The 22707-nt window shown below is 51.2% G+C and overlaps 1 pseudogene; it reads left to right on the forward strand.

Moving 5' to 3' along the window:
* The first annotated feature begins 10110 nt into the window (after positions 1 to 10110).
* Positions 10111 to 21848, forward strand: LOC147379016 (E3 ubiquitin-protein ligase RING2 pseudogene; annotated as a pseudogene).
* The last annotated feature ends 859 nt before the right edge of the window (positions 21849 to 22707 follow it).

Raw genomic sequence — 22707 nt, forward strand, 5'->3', positions numbered from 1 at the left:
GCAGCCCGGCAGGCCTCTGTCGCCCGTGGTGAGATGAGGCCAAGCCCTGCCCCGAGATTCTGGCTCCAGGGGACCCGGAGCAGCAAGGCTGTGGGTTTGTAGGGGCTGCCCCCCAAGGCTTCCCCCAGGAGGGGCCGTGTAGGGGCTGCTAGCCCCAAGTGCTGCACCCAGTGGAGCCAGGTGGGGATTGAGACCTCATGGTCCTGCCCACTGTCTGGGGGATCCTCAGGACAGGGCAGGGGCCTCTGGCAGCGGCAGGGTTTCCCCCGCCTGAGGCCTCATAGAAGAGAAGTAGCCTCAAGTGAAAGTCGGGGGCCTGAGCACACGGGGCAGTTTGTGCAGGAGGGGAGGCAGAGGTGGGGAGCCCCACTTGGCTCTGTGGACAGACTAGGGCCGCTACTGACCCCATGGGGGTGCCTCCCACAGGGTGCCAGGAGTCCTGACGCCGCATCTCCAGGAGCCACGGAAGCCTCACTTCCCAGACCCTCTGCCCCTGCCGTCTCCCTCTCATCCACTCAGCATCTTACTGCTGGGCACCCTGGTGGACCCCAGGGGCTAGGCAGGACACAGCAGAATCAAAGGGGGCGGAGACAGCAAGTGGATGAATCCTTGATAATAACCCCCCCCTCCCATGGGGGGAGGACACCAGTGGAACAAGTGGGCAAAATGAGGTTAGAGGCCCCAAAGCGGGAGAGAACCGGGTGCCTGGGGACAGACCCGGAAGCCAGTGGGGCTGGAGGGGCCCGGAGTGGCGCAGGCTCGGAGCACGGCCGCCCGGGCCCCGAGTGAGCAGATAGTAACCTCTCCAGTGACCAGTGACCTCCCCCCAGGGGGGTGACCAGAGGCCAGTGACCTCACCCTGGGGACCCGATCGGCAGCAGTGACGGAGCAGTGTGGTCACTGGCCAGTGTGGATGTCCTTTTTTTCTGGGAAACCAGTCCAGGAACACATGGATCTGCTTTCCTCCCCCCGGACTCCCAGGAATGGGAGGGTGGGGCAGGCTCTCCACTCCCTGCCTTGGGGGTGGGGGTGGGGCCAGGAGTTATAAATGGAAGGAGAGGCTGTTGCCATGGTGACCAGGGCGCCTGCTCCTAGAGCAATCCCCGTTGGCGCCAAGACGCCCCCATGGCCCCTGCCCGCCCTCCTGGGAGCTGGCGGCTGGACTGGACGCCCCGGCCTTTTAAGGGCATCTCTGGATTGCTGAAATGCTATCTCTCTGCTGCTCTCAGGAGGAAGGAAGTTCTTCGGCTGAGTGGGGGCCCCCACAGGCCCCCTCAGTTTGGATGAGGGGGGCGCAGGAGAAGCCAGCTTCTGGCGGGTAGCAGGGGTCAGGGCCCCGTGATCTTGTTAGATGCGGGGAGTCCCAGCTCCCCTCTCCCAGCCTGGATTCGGGCTACTTTTCACAGCCAGCAGGAGGCTCTCAGCAGGAGGGAGAGTTTGGGGGTGCCTACAGCCAAACCACTCAGGGTCTCAGGTCACGTTTATGGGTGGGGGCTGGGCAGGGGAGAATGGCTGCGATCTCAGGCAGCCTGGGAAGCAGCCTTTCAGTGTTCTAAGGGTCCCCCCAGGTCCCCAGCCAGGCCCCACCAGTGTCATGGCAGAAGAGGCCCCTGGCCATGGCAGAGGGACCACACCGGGGCTCTGGAACACTGGGCGCAGGGAACACTTTGGGGGTCAGCCCCTGAGCCACTAGGGCAGGCAGGTGAGACCTGGGAGGTTCCTCAGACTCCTCCTCGCGCTGCTGGTAAGCCTGCGCTCCCCGAGTGCCCCGGCTCGCTCCCCACCCACAGCGGTTCTCCTCGATGGTCAGTGCTGCGGCTCGCCTGAGCAGGCCTGGGCTCTGCAGCCCATGACATGTCCTCCTCTGTGGGTGGGTGAGGGCGGCCCCACGCTCTGTGGCCCACACGTTGCCTGGGGAATCGATCAGGCCTGGGGTTTGCCTATCCAGACGGGGAGAGGAAGCTGCATTCTTGCCGTAAAGAGCTTTGACTGTAGTCCCCTCCTCCTGCACTTTGTGCCTTGGGTAGCTGGGACTAGAGAGGGTCCTGAGGGTGCCTGAGGCTGAAGAGCTCACCCAAGCAGAGAGGGCCGTGCTGCAGCATCCACACGGTGACTGCAGTGGGTGAGATGGGCACTATGGCTGAGCAGCCCCGAAACGACACACCTGGTGAGACATGCTGCCGGGTATGGATTGAAAGTGAGAGTGTTAGTCGCTCAGCCGTTGCGACTCTTTGTGACCCATGGGCTGTATCCCGCCCGGCTCCTATGTCCATGGATTTCTTCAGGCAAGAATACTGGAGTGGGTTGCCATTTCCTCCTCCAGGACTTCTTCCCGACCCAGGGATCGAACCCATGTCTCTTATGTCTCCTGCATTATCAGGCAGGTTCTTTACCATGAGAACCACCTGGGCAGCAAGGTTCAGTTCAGTTCAATTCAGTGGCTCAGTCGCGTCCGACTCTTTGCGACCCCATGAATCGCAGCACACCAGCCTCCCTGTCCATCACCAACTCCCGGAGTTCACTCAGACTCACGTCCATCGAGTCAGTGATGCCATTCAGCCATTTCATCCTCTGTCGTCCCCTTCTCCTCCTGCCCCCAATCCCTCCCAGCATCAGGGTCTTTTCCAAAGAGTCAGTTCTTTGTATCAAGCGGCCAAAGTATTGGAGTTTCAGCTTCAGCATCATTCCTTCCAAAGAACACCCAGGACTGATCTCCTTTAGAATGGACTGGTTGGGCCTCCTTGCAGTCCAAGGGACTCTCAAGAGTCTTCTCCAACACCACAGTTCAAAAGCATCAATTCTTTGGCGCTCAGCTTTCTTCACAGTCCAACTCTCACATCCATACATGACCACTGGAAAAACCATAGCCTTGACTAGACGGACCTTTGTTGGCAAAGTAATGTCTCTGCTTTTCAATATGGTATCTAGGTTGGTCATAACTTTCCTTCCAAGGAGTAAGTGTCTTTTATTTTCATGACTGCAATCACCATCTACAGTGATTTTGGAGCCCCCCCAAAATAAAGTCTGACACTGTTTCCACTGTTTCCCCATCTATTTCCCATGAAGTGATGGGACCAGATGCCATGATCTTCATTTTCTGAATGTTGAGCTTTAAGCCAACTTTTTCACTCTCCACTTTCACTTTCATTAAGAGGCTTTTTAGTTCCTCTTCACTTTCTGCCATAAGGGTGGTGTCATCTGCACATCTGAGATTATTGATATTTCTTCTGGCAATCTAAGGTTAATACATGACTATCGTGCAGAAATAGGTTGTATCCTACTTACAGGCAACAAACGATTCAGAATTGAAAGGAAAAGTAACATCAAAATATGAAATATTTAGGGAGAGAGCTTTACCAAAGAAATGTGCAAACCCTGACTGAACATTACAAAATAGTGCTGGAGGAAATTGAGATGAATTTGATAAATGGAGATATGGATTATGTTTACAGATGAGATGATGCAGTATAGTTAAAACATCAGGTCTCCCCGGATCGACGTGGTCTTTCAGAGCAACCCCCAGCCTAAATCCGATCAGAGTTTTTGCAGAAGCTGATTCTCAAGTTCACAGGGAAATGTGAAGTGAGCATAGCACAAATCCGGTAACAAAGGATGAATGCGGAGGGCATACCTAGCCTGATCTCAAGATTTACTACAAAGTGACCACAATTAGGACAGTGTGGTGTTGGCGTTGGGAGTGGATAAGCACATGAATGGAAACGAATGGATGGTCTGCACACAGGTCCACACAAATGTGGACAATTTTCCACAAAGTGCAAACGCAGTTCAACCGAGAAAAGATAGTCTTTTCAACAAGTGGTGTGAGGACAGTGGGTGTTCAGGGACACACAAGTGGAACTTGGATCCAAACCTCTCACCGTGTACTGACATTAACTCGAAATCACAGACCTATGTGTATGATCTACAACTAAGATTTCTAGTAGGGAACATAGGAGAGTATCTTTATAACCTTGAGTTAGGAAAAGATTTCTTAGATACAACACTGACATGAGCCATAAAAGAAAATGGATAAATTGGACTTTATGAGATGAGGAGCTTTGCTCTTCCAAGTTGGGAAGACCAGCAGCAGCCTGGGAGAGAACTTTGCAAAGCCAAGAACTGCCTGAAATAACCCCCAGTAGGAAAACAGCCCAATTTAAAAAACAGGCACGAAGTGTGAGTACACATTTCACCAAGGAAGACACACAATGGCAAATAAGTTCAGCATTAGTCATCAGGGAAATGCAAATTAAAACCACAACCAGATACCACTGTGCCCTAATTAGAAAACCGAGACTTTAAAAAACTGACCATCCCAAGGGCCCTTGAGATGGGAATGAGCAGGAACTCTCAGTCCTTGCTGGTGAGAGTATGAACAGGTCCCCCCACTTTAGAAAACAGACTGGAAGTTTTTTTAAAAGTTAAACGTACGGTCACCCATTCAACCCAGCCATTCCACTCCTAAGGAAACAAGAGCCTTCATCCATGCAAGGACGTGCACACGAGTGGTCATTGCAGCTTTGTCTGTAATGGCCCCAAACTGGGAACAGAACCCCTGTCCACCAGGGGGTGGGTGGAGACATGCCTGTGGGCACCCGTCTCGTGAAGGACGATGCTACCGTGTGAATGGCTCTCGAGGCAGTAAGTGACATGCGGCAGGACTGAGCCTGTACTGTGCAGCTCCGCTTGTACCTTCCAGAAAATGCAGACTCATCATAGTGACAGCCATCGGATCTGTGGTTGCCTGGAGACGGTGGGGGTGGGGGCGCCGAGATGCTCATTCTCTCAATTGTGGTGAGAGGTTCACAATGTGCATTCGTGTCAGACTGCGCACTTTGAATATGTGCAAGTTCCTGTGTGTCAATCGTACCTCAAAAGAGCCGTTTAGGATGTAGTGGGTACGTGCTAAGTCGCTTCAGTCGTATCTGACTCTTCACGACCCCATGGACTGCACCCTGCTAGGCTGCTGTGTCCATGGGATTCTCCGGGCAAGAATACTGGAGTGGGTTGCCATCTGCTTCTCCAGGGCATCTTAACAAACAACAAAGCCCCTAACAAGTAAGACGAATCCACTGAGTGTTCTCAGAATATTCACCGAACTTCCAGAAATGTGTACAGTGCTGTTTCAAAGGGACACGATGTCCCGGTCTACAGAGGGGCCCCAGGGGTGCAGGCGTTCCTGTTCAGCCCTGTTGGCCGCCGGTCACCTGGGCCGGCCACACACCTTCAGCAGCAGCTGCGAGGGCTGAGGAATCAGCTCAGGGTCGCGGGACCAGAAAGTGAATTTAAAGCCTCTTCTGGCTCAAGCTGAAGCTGGTCCCTGGCCCCTTGGCCCTGGCTTCTCCTTGGTGCTGTTCATTCGCTAAGTCGTGTCTGATTCTTTGTGACCCCTTGGACTGCAGTACGCTGGGCTTCTCTGTCCTTCCCTATCTCCCAGAGTTTGCTCAAACTCATGTCCATCGAGTCAGTGATGCCATCCAACCATCTGTTGCCGCCTTCTCCTCCTATCTTCAATCTTTCCCAGCATCAGAGTCTTTTCCAATGAGTCGGCTCTTCGCCTGTCCTGGTTTAAAAGGCTGCAGGCTGGCTGGGAGGGATCATGTGCCCTTCCAGACCCTCCTGCCTCCCCTGGCTCCTCAGAGCACATTTTCTCTAGTGGGTAGTGGATGTGGGGCCTCAAGCTGGCAGCGTCCTTTGGGAATTACTGCCCCTGGCCCACAGGTCCGGTTCTTCAGAAGATGTGGTGACAGGTCTCCTGGAGCAGCTCCAGGGACAGGGCGGGAGGGGGTGGGGTGGGGGCAGTTGCTGGACACGGCCACGCACGATCTGCGGTCAGGCAGGCCCCGTGGCCAGGAGGACACATTTGAGCCTGAATCCCGGAGCCAGGCCCTCTGCAGTAGCTCCGTGTGTCTCCAGTGTCCGAGGCCTGGCTGGCGGGTGGTGGCGGGGGCTATGGCACGACTGGTCAGAGGGACCAAGGGGCTTTCTCAGGTGGCAGGGGAAGCAATCAGCATGGCCACCTCAGCCTCGATGCTGCCATCTTGCTTGATTGCTCTGAGTACAGACGAAATGCACCAAATATCTCTTCATGGGGGGAGGATGGGCTCAGTGTCACGGCCCCGGTCCCCTACTCTCTCTGGTCAGCCTGGCTTCCAGTGTTCATGCTCCCCAGTCCCGCGTGAGACCCCAAAACAGGCAGAACAGCCAGGTGAGCTGCAGACAACACAGAGGAGTAGCAGAGAACAGTGTCCTCATCACAGTACATGGCTAATATTTTGAAACATAATCAGGTTGGTTTGGGGATTCCATATTTTCCTCCAAAGCATTCTTTGCAACTTGAAGTTACATATATATTGAGATTTATTGTTTGTTACAGATTGAATTGTGTCCCCAAAGAAGGCTGAAGTCCTGACCCCCAGCAGCTGTGTCCATGACCTGATGTGCAAAGAGAGCCTCTACAGATGATCAAGGTTAAGATGAGGCTGTTGGACAGACCTTAGTCCATTATGACCGTGTCCTTATAAAGAGGACAAAGTTGGGCACAGATAAGGCACACAGGAAGACATGATGCAAAAATGAAGGCAGAGATTGGGGTGATCCTCCCACAAGCCAAAGGACCCCAAAGATTGTCAGCAAAGTCCCAGAAGTGAGGGGAGAACTTGCCTCGGGCTCAGGAGGAACCACTCCTGCCCACACCCTGACCTCAGACTCCAGGCCTCCAGACAGGGAGAGAATGACTCTGCTGTCCAAGCTGTCCAGGCTGTGGTCTTCTGCAGGGCCACCCCAGGCTCCTGATTAGTCCTGTCCCCTCTGGACTGCACATGGTCAGCACCTGCCTCCATCCACAAAGAACCTGACCCCCAGCCTGGTTGCGGGACCCTCCTGGATACGGGGCCTGCCGTGACCGTTTGCAGACTGAACACACAGAGGGCCCCTTGTGGGTTAGAGGCTCTTGGTGACCCCTTCTGCCTCTCTAGGTCTCCTGAGTATGGGGCTGCTCCCACTGGGGTGCTGATGGGGAGGGGTCAGGCCCAGGGGAAGCTGCCACCCCCGCCCCCACCCCAGGGCTTCTGTGGATGACATCTGTGAGACATGGGTGTCCTTCTTCACTCCTGGGAGCTGGCGCAGGGACCCCACAGCCACAGCCTTTAAGAGGCCCCAGTCCTACCCTTCGGGGTGGGAGGCCCACCTCTCATGTGTGCATGAGAGTGCAGGGCTGTGCTGGGGCAGGGGTGGGCCTCACATCTCCAGTCGGGAAAGATACAAGCCTGGGGTGCCCCCTGCCCACCATCCAGCCGTGGCCCAGCCTGTTGTCCAGAGCGAGGCTGGATTCCACCCCGAGCTCCTTGTCATCCCCACGGAGCACAGTCCTGCTGGGCCAAGAGACGCATGCTGGGAGTTGAGGGGGGCTTCAGAGGCCCCAGCAGCAATTGAGGTGCAGGGAGACTCCCCTGCTCAGGCCGGTGTCCACAAGGAAGGACAGAGCACCCCTGGCCTGCTTGTGAGGCCCCGGTTTACCACGTCTGGCCACCGCCATCCATGCCATTGATTTCAAACTGCTCCAGTGAGAACACTGCTGTTTCCCAAAGATGAGGCAGCCAGCCACCAACCAACCTCCCTGATGGCCATGAGTCCTTCATCAGAATGCGCGCCCCCCACCCCAGGGGAGAAGCTGCTGTGATGGGGGCTGGTCTCCCCGCACCACCCTCCTCTGGCCTCCGTCCTCTGGTTGGGTCCCTGAGTCCTGTCCTCAGCGGCATCCTTGAGGTTTAGCCAGACTCTTATAAAACAGCCACTTAGGGGGAGGTCCAGCTGTGAAATGGAGTTGAAACCTTGCACGCGGCCGCTGGCGCTCTGGGAGGGTTTGGCCAACGCAATGGGAAAGTCTGGCAGGTTCGGGCAAGAGGCATTTAAGCCACACGACCTTCTGGGTCTGGAGACCTGGCATGATGGTCAAGGCCGGCCACAGACAGGATGCAGGTGGGGCTACAGAGGTCACTGCCACTCGGTGCTCAGAGTCGCTGACTCCTGTCCCATGGAGGCCTTGGGGTCGTCCAGGTGTGAAAACAGAGGTCCAGCTCTCAGACCTCAGACCATGAGACCCAAAGGAGCCAGATGGGGTGCCCAGCACTCGGGCAGCTCTGGGTCCCTTTGAAGATCCAGACGAGTAGGGCCTGTGGCCGGGCACCAGGCCCTGGAAACAGGAGGAAAGCCCCACCCTGGCCGAGGCTTTCCTGCTCTTTGAAAGGATCTTGGCACCAGGGTCCCGCTCACTGAAATTCCGGAATTAGCCTATTTCCCCCTCTCCTGCCCCAGGAATATCCCGGGGGTGGGGACGTGAGCGAGCGGGTTGGGTGATGTGGTACACATACGCCACACTGGCCGCCCCTCATGTTCCACGAGCAGCACTTGGGCCCTGAGCCCCCCACCCCCCACACCCATAGAGCCCTCCTCCCAACTCCCACCAGAACCAGGCCCCACGGAAAAAATGGGCCTGGTGGGGAGAGGCTGGAACTTGGACTCCTGCCAGTGAGGGCGCAGCTCTGGCCGGGGGGGACCAGGGGGCCCTGAGTGTCCTGCCCTGGCCACTTGTACGTGCGTGCCCCATGTCACAGGCAGCTCCAGGCAGACCCTGCTGTAGCTGGGGGTGAGGGGAGATTGGGGTGTTGGGGGAGGGGGGAGACGGGGGGGGAGGAGGAAGATGAGGGTGGTGGGGGAGACGGGAGACAGCCCTTACAGGCTGCTTCAGGGACCCCACCCCGGGTGCCTCACCCCACAACCTTGGACATCCGTGTCCCCTCAGCCCTGTGCATCCCACCTCCAAGGGCATGTAGAGAGCCAGGAGTGTCCACAGCTGCCCTCGGGGCGGCCTCGCTGCAAGGAGCACGCCGCCACTGAGTGTTCACAAGGCAGCCTCCTCTGGCCTCTTGGCCTGCCCTTCCAGGCCCTCAGTGGCCAGCTGGCCACCTGTCCCAAGTCCCTCCCTGGGTCTGTTTTGAGACGAGATCGGGCATGTTCAGGGTGGTATGGCTGTAGACCCTGGGTATGTTTTGAGGAAGGGCCTTCTGTCCTGCCCACTGCCCCAGCTTGAGCTGGCAATTCTGGGGCTGTACTGGACTCCCACTCTGCCTCTCTGAGGGACTTGCCTTCCAGCCCAGAAGCTGCGAAATTCTTTTGATCATCCATCAGCACACCTCAGTAATTTGTTTTCTCTTTAAATTACTTCTGTGTGTGGTAATTTACCACATAAACTGGTGGACCAGTGGTAAAGAATCCGCCTTCCAATTTAGGGAATGCACGTTCAATCCCTAGTAGAGGAACTAAGATCCCACGTGCTGTGGAACAACTAAGCCCGTTCCCCAAAAATAGAGTCTGTGTACCACGTTGAAAAGATCCCTCATGATGCAGCCAAGATCCCTTGTGCCGCAGGTAAGACCCAGCACAGCCAACAAATAAATAAATACCATCTATGCTGTGTTCTCGTGAGCTAGTACCTCAGAGCACAGCAAACACTCTCAGTGACAGCAGATGTAAGTCCACCCCATAGAAGCCTAGAAGCCAATTGCCTGGAAGGTTATTCCCACCCGGCTGTCAAGTTTCAGTCTGGGAGCTGGGTGATGACCCAACAGCAGCCACTCCTGGGATGTCGAGGTTGGGGCTGCACCCTGGGGAGCAGAGAGGTGTCCCGGCTGGGGCCTCTGCTGGCTTTCCTCTGCCAGGGACCCAGGGATTGAGAGAAGCTGGGATGCTCCTGGGGGCCCAGCCTGCAGGTGGGCATGTCCCGCTGCTGTGTTCTGGAGTCTTTGCCAGCATCTGAGAACCCAGGGCTGATGGGGCCTATGGCTGGATATCCGACAGGGACAGAACTTCTGGTGCCTGGGGAGTGTCGCCTGCAGGCTCAGGGCTGGGGAAGGGCTTGACTATGCTTTATATTTTGGTGTTTCTCTGTGAGACCCCAAAGTTGGGTTGCAGCATTGAGAATAAATAAAAGCTGAAGCACCGAGTGGCCTGGCCTGAAAGTGACTTCGAGTGCACCATTAGCCTGGACCACCAGTCTGTGGTCCAGGTGACAGGGGCTCCTGCCCCAGGTCACCCCGCACCCCGCTCTGCATGCTTCGTCATATCAGCGGACAGCTGAGGCCACCCACCTCCCCGGGACAGCCCAGGATCCAGGTGCTGCCCCGTGACATCCCACCTGGGGCTGGCGCCAAAGAGCTGGGAGGGGCCTGCTCACTACCGCCTCCTCTGGTGACACGTGGGGACACAGCTCTGTTGGTGTGGGACATCTGGGGAGAGACAGCAGGAGCACAGGACCGAGATCTACGCATCCTCCCCTACCCCAAGAGGAAGGCCCTGACGGTGGTGCTGAGGCTTCTCTGCCCGTGGAAGTCCCGCCTCCCCCACGTTTCCAATCTGACGCCCAGAGCGGTCAGAACCACCGTTTGTTTTAAATAGACTTCACATTTTAGATTTACACGAAAGCTGTGAAGATGGTGTAGAGGTTCCCGTCTGCCCTGTGCTGGTTTTCCCTGTTGTTGCTATTGTTGTTCAGTCGCCAAGTCATGTCTGACTTTTCAGACTCCATGCTGGACTGCGTGCAGCACACCAGGCTTCCTTGTCCATCACCAACTCCCAGAGCTTGCTCAAACTCATGTCCATCGAGTCTGTGATGCCATCCAACCATCTTATCCTCTGTCATTCCCTTCTTCTCCTGCCTTCCATCTTTTCCAGCATTAGGGGCTTTTCCAATGCCTCAGCTCTTTGCATCAGGTGGCCAAAGTATTGAAGCTTCAGCTTCAGTATCAGTCCTTCCAATGAATATTCAGGACTGATTTCCCTTAGGATTGACTGGTTTGATGTCCTGGCCATCCAAGGGATTCTCAAGAGTCTTCTCCTACACCACAGTTTGAAAGCATCAGTTTTTCAGCACTCTGCCTTCTTTATGGTCCAGCTCTCAAAACCATACGTGACTACTGGAAAGACCATAGCCTTGACTATACAGACATTTGTCTACAAATGCAAAGTGATGTCTTTGCTTTTTAACGGGCTGTCTAGGATTGTTATAGCTTTTCTGCCAAGGAGCAATTGTTTTCTAATTTCATGACTGCAGTCACCATCTGCAGTGATTTTAGAGCCCGAGAAGAGGAAATCTGTCACTGCTTCCACCTTTTCCCCTTCTATTTGCCATGAATTGATGGGACCGGATGCCATGATCCTAGTTTTTAAGCCGGCTTTTTCACTCTCCTTTTTCACCCTCATCAAGATTCTTTAGTTCCTCTTCACTTTCTGCCATTAGAATAGTATCATCTGCATATCTGAGGTTGTTGATATTTTTCCCGCTAATCTTGATTCCAGCTTGGAACTCATCCAGCCTGGCATTTCTCACAATGTGCTCTACATGTAAGTTAAATAAACAGGGTGACAATAAAGAGCCTTGTTGTAATCCTTTCTCAGTCCTGAGCCAGTTCCCTGTTCTTACCTATTGTTAATGTCATGCATCACTGTGGCCCATTTGTGAGAGTAATGAGCCAATACCAATATCTTGATCAGTGTGGGATTTTGCTGTTTGTTTTCAGCATGTTCCTTCTTTCTGGCACCGCAAATGCTCCAGGCTCATCTTGTTTATCTTCTGCCGTTTCTCCAGGAGGAGCCCTGGTTCCTTTCACTGGAGACTCATCTGAAAAGCCTACTCACTGCTGGGGGGGTCATTGCTTCTAGGCCCTCTGAGCTGACTGAGCAAGGAAACACTGACCCGTGTGCAGACACGTATCTGTGAACATTTCTCTGCGTAACCGCCTGCATCTTCATGAGCCACATCTGAGTTTACATCCCTGTGTCTGATCTAATCCACGCTCTATGGGTCACTGCGGCCTCCCCCCTTGCTTACAGGAAATCAGTCCTGAATATTCATTGGTAGGACTGATGCTGAAGCTGAAGCTCCAATACTTTGGCCACCTGATGTGAAGAACTGACTCATTAGAAAAGACCCTGATGCTGGGAAAGATTGAAGGCAGGAGGAGAAAGGGACAACAGAGGATGAGATGGATGACATCACCAACTTGATGGATGTGAGTCTGAGCAAGCTCTGGGAGTTGGTGATGGACAGGGAAGCCCAGCGTGCTGTAGTCCATGGGGTCACAAAGAATCGGACACGACTGAGCGACTGAACTGAACTGAAAGTCCACCAGTCACTCTGGCTTCTCCCCTCGATTACCTGTAAACTCTACCTCACCTTTGGATAATGTAAAGCAGGTCAGGGTGACCAAGAGCCTTCTGGTGGCTTATAGCACACTCAAAGCACCTCCCGAGGGATGTCCTGACTGCATTCACCCTGGCCCTCAAGGATCCGAGCCCCACAGCAGCCAAGCTTGGCGCACACAGGTCCACTCCTGCCTCAGGATCTTAGCACATGACAGGCAGGTGTAGACAGAGGCATGGATCATTGATCAGTGTTGACAATGGCCGTGAGTGTGATGGGCGTTGGGATGTGTATTATGCTCTTCTGTCAACGTTGATAAATATTTTACAATTTCCTAACAAAAAGTCAAAAATTGGGACTTCCCTGGTCATCCAATGGCTAAGACTCCGAGATCCCAATGCAAGGGGGCCTGGGTTTGATCCCTGGTCAGGGAACTTAGATCCCGCATGCCACAAGTAAAAGATCCCACAGGCTTCAATGAAGATTGATCACAAGTGCAGCAACTATGACCCTGCACAGCCAAAGAAATAGATACATAAATAAATATTTTTTGAAAAGTAAAAAATCAACCAATGGGTGGATGGCTCATCCCAGGATCACAATATTGATTGAGCAGGTAATGCTTTTCCTTTGGGTCTTGGAGGACTTCCACAACCCCAGAAAGTGTCAACCTAACATTACTCACGTTCCAGGAAGACTTTGCAACAAGCAGGGGTCTAAGTTAGGGTTTAAAAACAAGTCTGGAAATAAATACAAAAATGAAAGTGAACACGATGGATTAGAAGCTATTTTTGTGCAACTGTAGCCATAATTTTGGTGATAATTATACTTGGGTGTGTTTTGTCTGCTTTGCTGTGCAAGAAGTTTAAAGTGTTAGAAGAATCATTCACACAAAATCAGTAATTGCAGTTTTAACAGTCTGAGAGAATTTCCTTACACTTAGAATCAAGCCTTAAATAGCTAAAAAAAAAATTGCTTTTCAAAGTTCCTTTTATTTTTATATAAAGTTGGATAAATAACATTAAGAAGATAGAAGGATGCTGCTCAAGCTCCCGCTTCACGATTCTTTCTTCCTTGTGCTTTTGGGACCAGTCATCACCGTCTCCACCCTCCCATGTGTTGGGGCGTTGGCCCCTGGGGTGGTTGCTCCAGGTGGGGGCTGGGTGATGGGCGGTGGTGGTGGTGGGGAGTGACTGGCAGGCAGCGGTCCAGCCTTGAGGAGGGGGTGGGATGGGGGCTACCTCCTCGGTGCTTCCTACACTGGGTGGGCTTGGGGGTGGGCAGGAGAACTTTGCAGGCCTTGGAGGAGGTGGCACAGGGAGGCTGCAGAATGCAGCCGGGCTGCTCTCCCCTCTCTGCAGACATGCCCCTGGGGTCACAGCCCATCCAGGGTGCCTGTGGGGCACAGATGCCAGCTGTGAGTGTGGCTGTCACACCACCTCCCTGCACAAACAGAGAGCCACGGGAGCTCCAGACAGAATTTTCCTCGGACACTGTGTGGGGCTCCCTCTAGGCTGCCTTCTCTTGTTAAAGTTCTTCTTGTTTGAGTTACAGAAATGACAGCGAGGAAAGCGTGGCCATGAGGCCACATCCCAGGTGGCAGTGGGAAGCCAACGACCTACCAGCTGCCTTCGAGCACAGGGGCGTAACTGTGGCCCCAAGGGCTCCCCACTAGGCCCCACTGCCCCTCCCTCTGCCACCCCAGGGAGCAGGTGGGCGCCCACGGGTGGCTTCAGCACCTGAATTAAAACTCACCATTATATCTACTACTGCAGGCAGGAATCCCTCAGAAGAAATGGAGGGGCCATCATGGTCAACAGAAGAGTCCGAAATGCAGTACTTGGATGCAATCTCAAAAACGACAGAATGATTTCTGTTTGTTTCCAAGGCAAACCATTCAATATCACAGTAATCCAAGTCTATGCCCCAACCAGTAACGCTGAAGAAGCTGAAGTTGAACGGTTCTATGAAGACCTACAAGACCTTTTAGAACTAACACCCAAAAAAGATGTCCTTTTCATTATAGGGGACTGGAATGCAAAAGTAGGAAGTCAAGAAACACCTGGAGTAATAGGCAAATTTGGCCTTGGAATACGGAATGAAGCAGGGCAAAGACTAATAGAGTTTTGCCAAGAAAATGCACTGGTCATAACAAACACCCTCTTCCAACAACACAAGAGAAGACTCTGTACATGGACATCACCAGATGGTCAACACTGAAATCAGATTGATTATATTCTTTGCAGCCAAAGATGGAGAAGCTCTATACAGTCAGCAAAAACAAGACCAGGAGCTGACTGTGGCTCAGACCATGAACTCCTTATTGCCAAATTCAGACTTAAATTGAAGAAAGTAGGGAAAACCACTACACCATTCAGGTATGACCTAAATCAAATTCCTTATGATTATACAGTGGAAGTGAGAAATAGATTTAAGGGCCTAGATCTGATAGATAGAGTGCCTGATGAACTATGGAATGAGGTTTGTGACATTGTACAGGAGATAGGGATCAAGATCATTCCTATAGAAAAGAAAGGCAAAAAAGCAAATGGCTGTCTGGGGAGGCCTTACAAATAGTTGTGAAAAGAAGAGAAGCAAAAAGCAAAGGAGAAAAGGAAAGATATAAACATCTGAATGCAGAGTTCCAAAGAATAGCAAGAAGAGATAAGAAAGCCTTCTTCAGCGATCAGTACAAAGAAATAGAGGAAAACAACAGAATGGGAAAGACTAGAGATCTCTTCAAGAAAATCAGAGATACCAAAGGAACATTTCATGCAAAGATGAGCTCGATAAAGGACAGAAATGGTATGGACCTAACAGAAGCAGAAGATATTAAGAAGAGATGGCAAGAATACACAGAAGAACTGTACAAAAAAGATCTTCACGACCCAGATAATCACAATGGTGTGATCACTGACCTAGAGCCAGACATCCTGGAATGTGAAGTCAAGTGGGCCTTAGAAAGCATCACTACGAACAAAGCTAGGGGAGGTGATGGAATTCCAGTTGAGCTATTTCAAATCCTGAAAGATGATGCTGTGAAAGTGCTACACTCAATACGCCAGCAAATTTGGAAAACTCAGCAGTGGCCACAGGACTGGAAAATGTCAGTTATCATTCCAATCCCAAAGAAAGGCAATGCCAAAGAATGCTCAAATTACCGCACAATTGCACTCATCTCACACGCTAGTAAAGTAACGCTCAAAATTCTCCAAGCCAGGCTTCAGCAATATGTGAACCGTGAACTTCCTGATGTTCAAGCTGGTTTTAGAAAAGGCAGAGGAACCAGAGATCAAATTGCCAACATCCGCTGGATCATGGAAAAAGCAAGATAGTTCCAGAAAAACATCTATTTCTGCTTTATTGACTATGCCAAAGCCTTTGACTGTGTGGATCACAAGAAACTGTGGAAAATTCTGAAAGAGATGGGAATACCAGACCACCTGACCTGCCTCTTGAGAAATCTGTATGCAGGTCAGGAAGCAACAGTTAGAACTGGACATGGAACAACAGACTGGTTCCAAATAGGAAAAGGAGTTCGTCAAGGCTGTATATTGTCACCCTGTTTATTTAACTTATATGCAGAGTACATCATGAGAAACGCTGGACTGGAAGAAACACAAGCTGGAATCAAGATTGCCGGGAGAAATATCAATAACCTCAGATATGCAGATGACACCACTCTTATGGCAGAAAGTGAAGAGGAACTCAAAAGCCTCTTGATGAAAGTGAAAGTGGAGAGTGAAAAAGTTGGCTTAAAGCTCAACATTCCGAAAATGAAGATCATGGCATCTGGTCCCATCACTTCATGGGAAATAGATGGGGAAACAGTGGAAACAGTGTCAGAGTTTACTTTTCTGGGCTCCAAAATCACTGCAGATGGTGACTGCAGCCATGAAATTAAAAGACGCTTACTCCTTGGAAGGAAAGTTATGACCAACCTAGACAGCATACTAAAAAGCAGAGATATTACTTTGCCAACAAAGGTTCATCTAGTCAAGGCTATGGTTTTTCCTGTGGTCATGTATGGATGTGAGAGTTGGACTGTGAAGAAGGCTGAGCGCCGAAGAATTGATGCTTTTGAACTGTGGTGTTGGAGAAGACTCTTGAGAGTCCCTTGGACTGCAAGAAGATCCAACCAGTCCATTCTGAATGAGATCAGCCCTGGGATTTCTTTGGAAGGAATGATGCTAAAGCTGAAACTCCAGTACTTTGGCCACCTCATGCGAAGAGTTGACTCATTGGAAAAGACTCTGATGCTGGGAGGGATTGGGGGCAGGAGGAGAAGGGGACGACAGAGGATGAGATGGCTGGATGGCATCACTGACTCGATGGAAGTTAGTCTGAGTGAACTCCGGGAGTTGGTGATGGACAGGGAGGCCTGGCGTACTGCTATTCATGGGGTCGCAAAGAGTCGGAGATGACTGAGCAACTGATCTGATCTGTGTTAAAAAAAAAAAAAACTAACTAGAAAAGACACATGCACCCCAATGTTCATAGCAGTGCTTTTCACAATAGCCAAGATGTGGAAGCAACCTAAGTGCCCACTGACAACAAATAGATAAAGAAGCTGTGATGCATATACACAATGGAATACTACTCAGCCATTAAAAGTAATGAAATGCTGCCATTTACAGGACCATGGGTGGACTTGGAGGGCATTATGCTAAGTAAAATAAGTCAGAAAGACAAACGCTTTATGATGACACTTGTATGTGGATTCTAAAAAATATCACAAAGTATAACAGAGTGACTATAACAGAAAAGAAGCAGTCTCACAGATACAAAGAACAAGCCAGTGGTTACCGTGGGGACAGGGCAGGGGGAGGGGCAACAGACAGACAGGGGAGTAAGAGGCACAAACTATTAGGAATGCATAAGCTACCAGGCTATCTTGTATAACACGAGGAGTATAGCAAATATTTTATAGTAACTATATATGGAGTAAAACCTTTACAAATTGTGAATCACAGGCTTCCCTGGTGGCTCAGGGTGAAAAAAAAAAAATCTACCTGCCAATGCAGGAGGCATGGGTTCAATTCCTGATCTGGGAAGATACCACTTGCCACGGGGCAACTGAGACCATGAGCCGCAACTACCGAGCCCACGTGCTGCAGCTATTGGAACCTGTGCGCCCTCGAGCCTGTGCTCTGCAACAAGAGGAGCCACGGCAGTGAGAAGCCCCCGCGCCACGCCCAGAAAGCAGCCCCTCACCACAGCCAGAGAAGAGCCCGTGCAGCAGTGAAGACCCAGCACAGCCAAAAATAAATAAAATTATAAAAAAATGTCAATCACTATTGCACACTTGTAAGTATATAATATTGTACATCACTAATGCCTCAATAAAAAAAGAAACATAAAATTTCACTTGTTTGAAATGTGTTTAATTGGTAATTTTTAGTAAATTTACCAAATTATATAGCCATCAGTGGGCTTCCCTGGTGGCTCAGTAAAGAATCCACCTGCAATGTAGGAGACCTGGGTTTGATCCTTGGGCCGGGAAGATCCCCTGGAGAAAGGAATGTTTACCCACTTCAGTATTCTTGACTGGAGAATTCCATGGACAGAGGAGTCCTCCATGGGGTTGCTAAGAGTTGGATACAACTGAGCAACTAACACTTTCACAGCCATCTGGGTAACCCACTTTTAGAATATTTCCATCACCTCAAAATATCCCTTTTGCCCCTTTTAGCTAATTCCTGTTCCCACTCAGCTCTGAGCAACCACGAAGCAGCTTCCTGCCTGTGGGTTTGTCACCTGGACATTTACTGTAACAGAGACCATCCAGCGTGTGTGTCAGTCACCCAACACATTTCCAGCACCATCCAGGACAGCAGGCAGCACTTCACTTCTTCTCAAGGTGGAGTGGTTCTCCGTCGTGTGAGTGGACACATATTGGCCCCTCTCACCTGCTGATGGCATTTGGGTCACTTCTGCCTCCTGGCTGTTGGTAGTCAAGCTGCTGAACATTCGTGAACATTTCTGTCATATCTTTCAGTGGATCTTCGTTTTCATCTCTCTTATGTAGACATCGAAGGAGTCTCTGTTATTAAAGTTGTGCTTTTGGAGTCGGTCAGATATGCCCAGGACACAGGGTTCGCAAGGAACAGAAGGAATAGACGGAAAAGTGGGCAGTGAAGTTGATACCCTGTGAACTCCCGGGGCTGTCACTGTCACCGCAGGCATGGGAGCTTCCAAGCCTGTCAATTTTTTTTCTTTTTTACTTTTTGTTTTGTATTGGCATATAGCCAATTAACCATGTTGTGATAGTTTCAGATGAACAGCAAAGGGACTCAGACCAACATACACATGTATCCGTTCTCCCCGCAGTTCCTTTCCCATCCAGGTTGGTCAACTATTTTATGAGATGTGTCTTGGCTGGGGGTTCCCCGAAAGCAGAGCTGGAGGCAGACGTGGGTGCAGGTGGGTCACTTGATGGGACCCCTGGGAGGTGGCCCAGGGGGTGTGAGAGGGCAGGTGGGGAAAGGCCATGTGCAGGAGCTCATCAGGGTGTCGGGGCTCAGTCCTGCCCGGCACTCCGAGCACAGGCCCTCCAAGGACGAAGGGCGGGAGGTTGGGGCTTTTCTCTGAGGACTCCGACCCCCTGGATGAGGGCTGACCCTGGGAGCGCCAGCTGCTCTCCCTGCCGCCTGCAGGTGTAGACAGGGGAGGGGTCTGCTCCCTGCTCCGAGCTGGTCTTCACTCATTGCTGTCTCTCTTAGCAACATCCCTCCTTTGCAGGCCTAACCACTGAAGGTCCATATGGTGAAGCGTTGACCCCAGACTCCTTCATGGAGATGATCTGGCAGCCAAATGTTTAGTTGCCAGTCTAAAAAGGTTTCTTCTTTACAGAAATTGAGTAAAGCATCTAGGCAGGACGAGGACAGCTAGTTGGGTGTTACTGCCTCAGAGTCTGGAGAAGGAAATGGCAACCCACTCCATTGTTCTTGCCTGGAGAATCCCAGGGACGGGGGAGCCTGGTGGGCTGCCGTCTATGGGGTCGCACAGAGTCGAACACGACTGAGGCGACTTAGCAGCAGCAGCAGCCTCAGAGTAAGGCCTTCTTTGGTGTTTGGCCCCTTCTCCCCCACCCCCACCCTCCACCAGATTCATAACCAGCTCCTCTCCCATCCCGTTTAAGCAACATCTGCAGGTGGACGAGGTCTGCTCATACACGCAGCTCCCAGTGAGGCTTTGTTGCCTGATTTCAAAAGATGAACGGGAGAGTTTCGTTGCAGAAGCTGAGACTCGTCTTAGTGTGCATCAGCACTGGCAGCCTCTGAGGCTTGTACCCGAGTCTTGCTCCAGCTGCAGCTAGTGGAGCCCCGGGCTGGGGCAGGAGCCGCAGCATCTTGGGCTGTGCAGACAAACGGAACTCAGCCATTAAGCAAAACATGGGAATACAGCTTATATGAATTAGAATGAACACCTCAGGAGGCAATAACAGATGGCTTAGAAATTGTGGTTTCACCTCAAGTCTACACAGTGAATTCATGTGCCCAGTTTGTTTGGATATGTTGAAGAACACCACACAAAAGACTATTTATATCAGTGTGTTTTGCAGTTTGCATTATCACAGCCCTCAGAGGTGGCAATAAAGAATGCACTACCTGTCAGAAAGTAGGCTGAGCACCGAAGAATTTATTCTTTTGAATTGTGTATTGGAGAAGACTTTTCAGAGTCCCTTCGATGGCAAGGAGATCAAATCAGTCAATCCTAGAGGGAATCAATCCTGAATATTCATTGGAAGGACTGATGCTGAAGCTGAAGCTCCAATACTTTGGCCAACTGATGCGAAGAACCGAATCATTAGAAAAGACCCTGATGCTGGGAAAGATTGAAGGCAAGGGGAGAAGGGGACAACAGAGGATGAGATGGTTGGATGGCATCACCGACTTGATGGACATGAGTTTGAGCAAACTCTGGGAGTTGGTGATGGACAGGGAGGCCTGGCGTGCTGCAGTCCATGAGGTCACAAAGAGTCGAACACGACTGAGCGACTGAACTGAACTGAACTGAAAGTCCACCAGTCACTCCGGCTTCTCCCCTCGCTTACCTGTAAACTCTACCCCACCTTTGGATAATGTAAAGCAGGTCAGAGTGACCCAGAGCCTTCTGGTGACATCTCATGACATCACCCATATCACACAAGGTGTCATCCAGGGAGGCCCCACTGCCACCGGCTGCCAAGGGTGTGAACAGGGGCAGAGGACAGGTCGTGAGGTCTCCCTCCCTCTCCCACCCCAAAGCCCTTTCTGGCCACATCCCCCTCCCCCATACAAGACGGTCACTGACGGTCACTGACGGTCCTTTCTCTGCCCGTTGTGGGGTCCGGCAGAGGTGGCCCCAAATGTGCCTCCGAGACACACTGATTATTTTGAATTTAAATTTAAGAAGAACTGACTCGTTGGAAAAGACCCTGATGTTGGGAAAGATTGAAGACAGGAGGAGAACGGGGTGACAGAGGATGAGATGGTTGGATGGCATCACTGATTCAGTGGGCATGAGTTTGGGCAAGCTCCGGGAGTTGGTGATGGATTGGGAAGCCTGGCGTGCACAAGTCCATGCGGTCACAAAGAGTTGGACACGACTGAGCGACTGAACAACAACAAGCTGTTGGGAAAAGCTAGTTTCCAAGAGATCACTAAGATCAGACCTAAACTTTGATGCACTCATCAGCAAAATTTAACCAAGTCTTGGTGAGTATGAAGCTCATTGAGAAAAAAGCATTAGCTAGAATCAACAAGCATAACCCTCAGCAAGCACTTGGTCAGAGCATCAAGGAAGGAATGAGATAACAGGCCGTGAGCAGACGACAGTGAGGTGGGAAACAGATCGAAAATTACAGTGGAGCCGAAGTCAGTGGAGACAGCTCTCACTGCAGTAAAACATCCACGTACAGCAATTAGAAGCAGCACCTGGTAACAAACAGATCAAAACATCTGATGATTCTGGGCTTGAACTCGATAACAGCAATGAAAAAGTGACATCTGACTCTGTAATGGACCCTGCTAGTGAAACTGAATTAGTACTGAGGCTTCATCCCACGTTTTTGGAAAAAGATGATCGTACACAGACAAGATTCAAGAAGAGCTCAGGTAATGCCACTGTTGATCACTTATCAACCTGGCTGTGAGGTTAGCTTTAGAAGAACTTTGAAGCAAAGGAGAATCAAGCCAGATGAACCTTGATATAGCCAGTAAGAAGCAATATGCCATTTACATAGCCACAGCCAGGGGCCAGTTCGATGTGTTAAATGGCCCTCTCTCTTTGGAATTGGTCGGTGAGAAATACTGGCAGGTGAACAAGCCCATGGAACTTCATGATGCACCCACAAAGGAGCACGAATGAGGTTTTACTAAAACAAATTCTGAGATTGAACTTTTTATAGCCTTTTTCCTTAATATTAAAGATGTGCCGTCATTACTTTTATGGACAGGAAGAAAAAAAAGAAAGATGAACAGGAAGCAAAGGGAGCATTAGACACAAGAGGAAAGGCTGGAACTAATTTATAAGGAGAAATCACAAGATGAATGGAACAAGCAGAGCTAATGCAGGGAACTAAAGGAGGTTTTAAATAAAAGTCCAAGTAGTATTCACAGAGAAGTTTGAGAATGTACTGCATCTGTAAAACAAGAAAAATAAGGTAGAAAAGATAAGAACAAAGAATACAGTTGAGCTCTTTGCAAAAAAACTTTTTAATGTAAACCTTTGTATATTGTTTTGGTTTTCTGAACCTTATGGAAGTATTACTTATTTGAAATAAATGAGTTTAATTTTTTTAAACTGATGAGCTCTTGAAAATAAATAAATATGATTAGCAAAGCAAAAAAAAAAAAAAAAATGGCACAGCATTCCGTATCCAGATACCCCTCCCCCATAGACAGACTTTTAGACTTTGGTTTTCTCTCTTAAAGAGCGTTGCCAAGACTCACCCTGAAATGCATCAAAGGAAGATGAGTGGAGGAGGACTGGTGGATGGACACTGGCCAGCTGTGTAAAGTTTGAGCACTATGCCTGGAGGACTCGCAACGCAGCTGGTCAACTCTGCCGTGTGTCTGATGTTGGGAGATGCAGGGACCAGCCTTGGGCCAGCATCTGCTTGGCAGAACCCCGAGTGCCACCTTGTGCCGGGGCTTTCCAGGCATCTGAGAGCCGCTGCAGAGCAGACATGCCCCAGCCCCTCTGCCAGCAGCGAAGAGGCAGCTCAGGCCTCTCTCCATGTCTAAAGCTCCAAAACAGGGACACAGAGAGGCTTGGGGACTGTGCAGCGTGGGTCCATCGGTTTGGCTTCCTCCCAGACAGGTGAGAACCAAGGGAAGTGCAGCCTGGGGACCTCGAAGCAGAGAAAGGGCCCATGGGAAGGTGGTCTCTGTGTAGGGCCCACCTGCCCGGGGAGGCACGGGGAAAGGGCAGGTGCTGGCTGACCAGGCAGAGACAACCCCCGCCCCGTTCCAGCAGGCACCTCGGGCTCCCGGAGCCTGAGTGCCGAGCACTGTCGTGCTGTC

This window comes from Bos grunniens, chromosome 1, assembly GCF_055505025.1.
Source record: "Bos grunniens cultivar Pamir isolate PY7600 chromosome 1, Bosgru_T2T1.0, whole genome shotgun sequence".
NCBI classification, from domain to species: domain Eukaryota; kingdom Metazoa; phylum Chordata; class Mammalia; order Artiodactyla; family Bovidae; genus Bos; species Bos grunniens.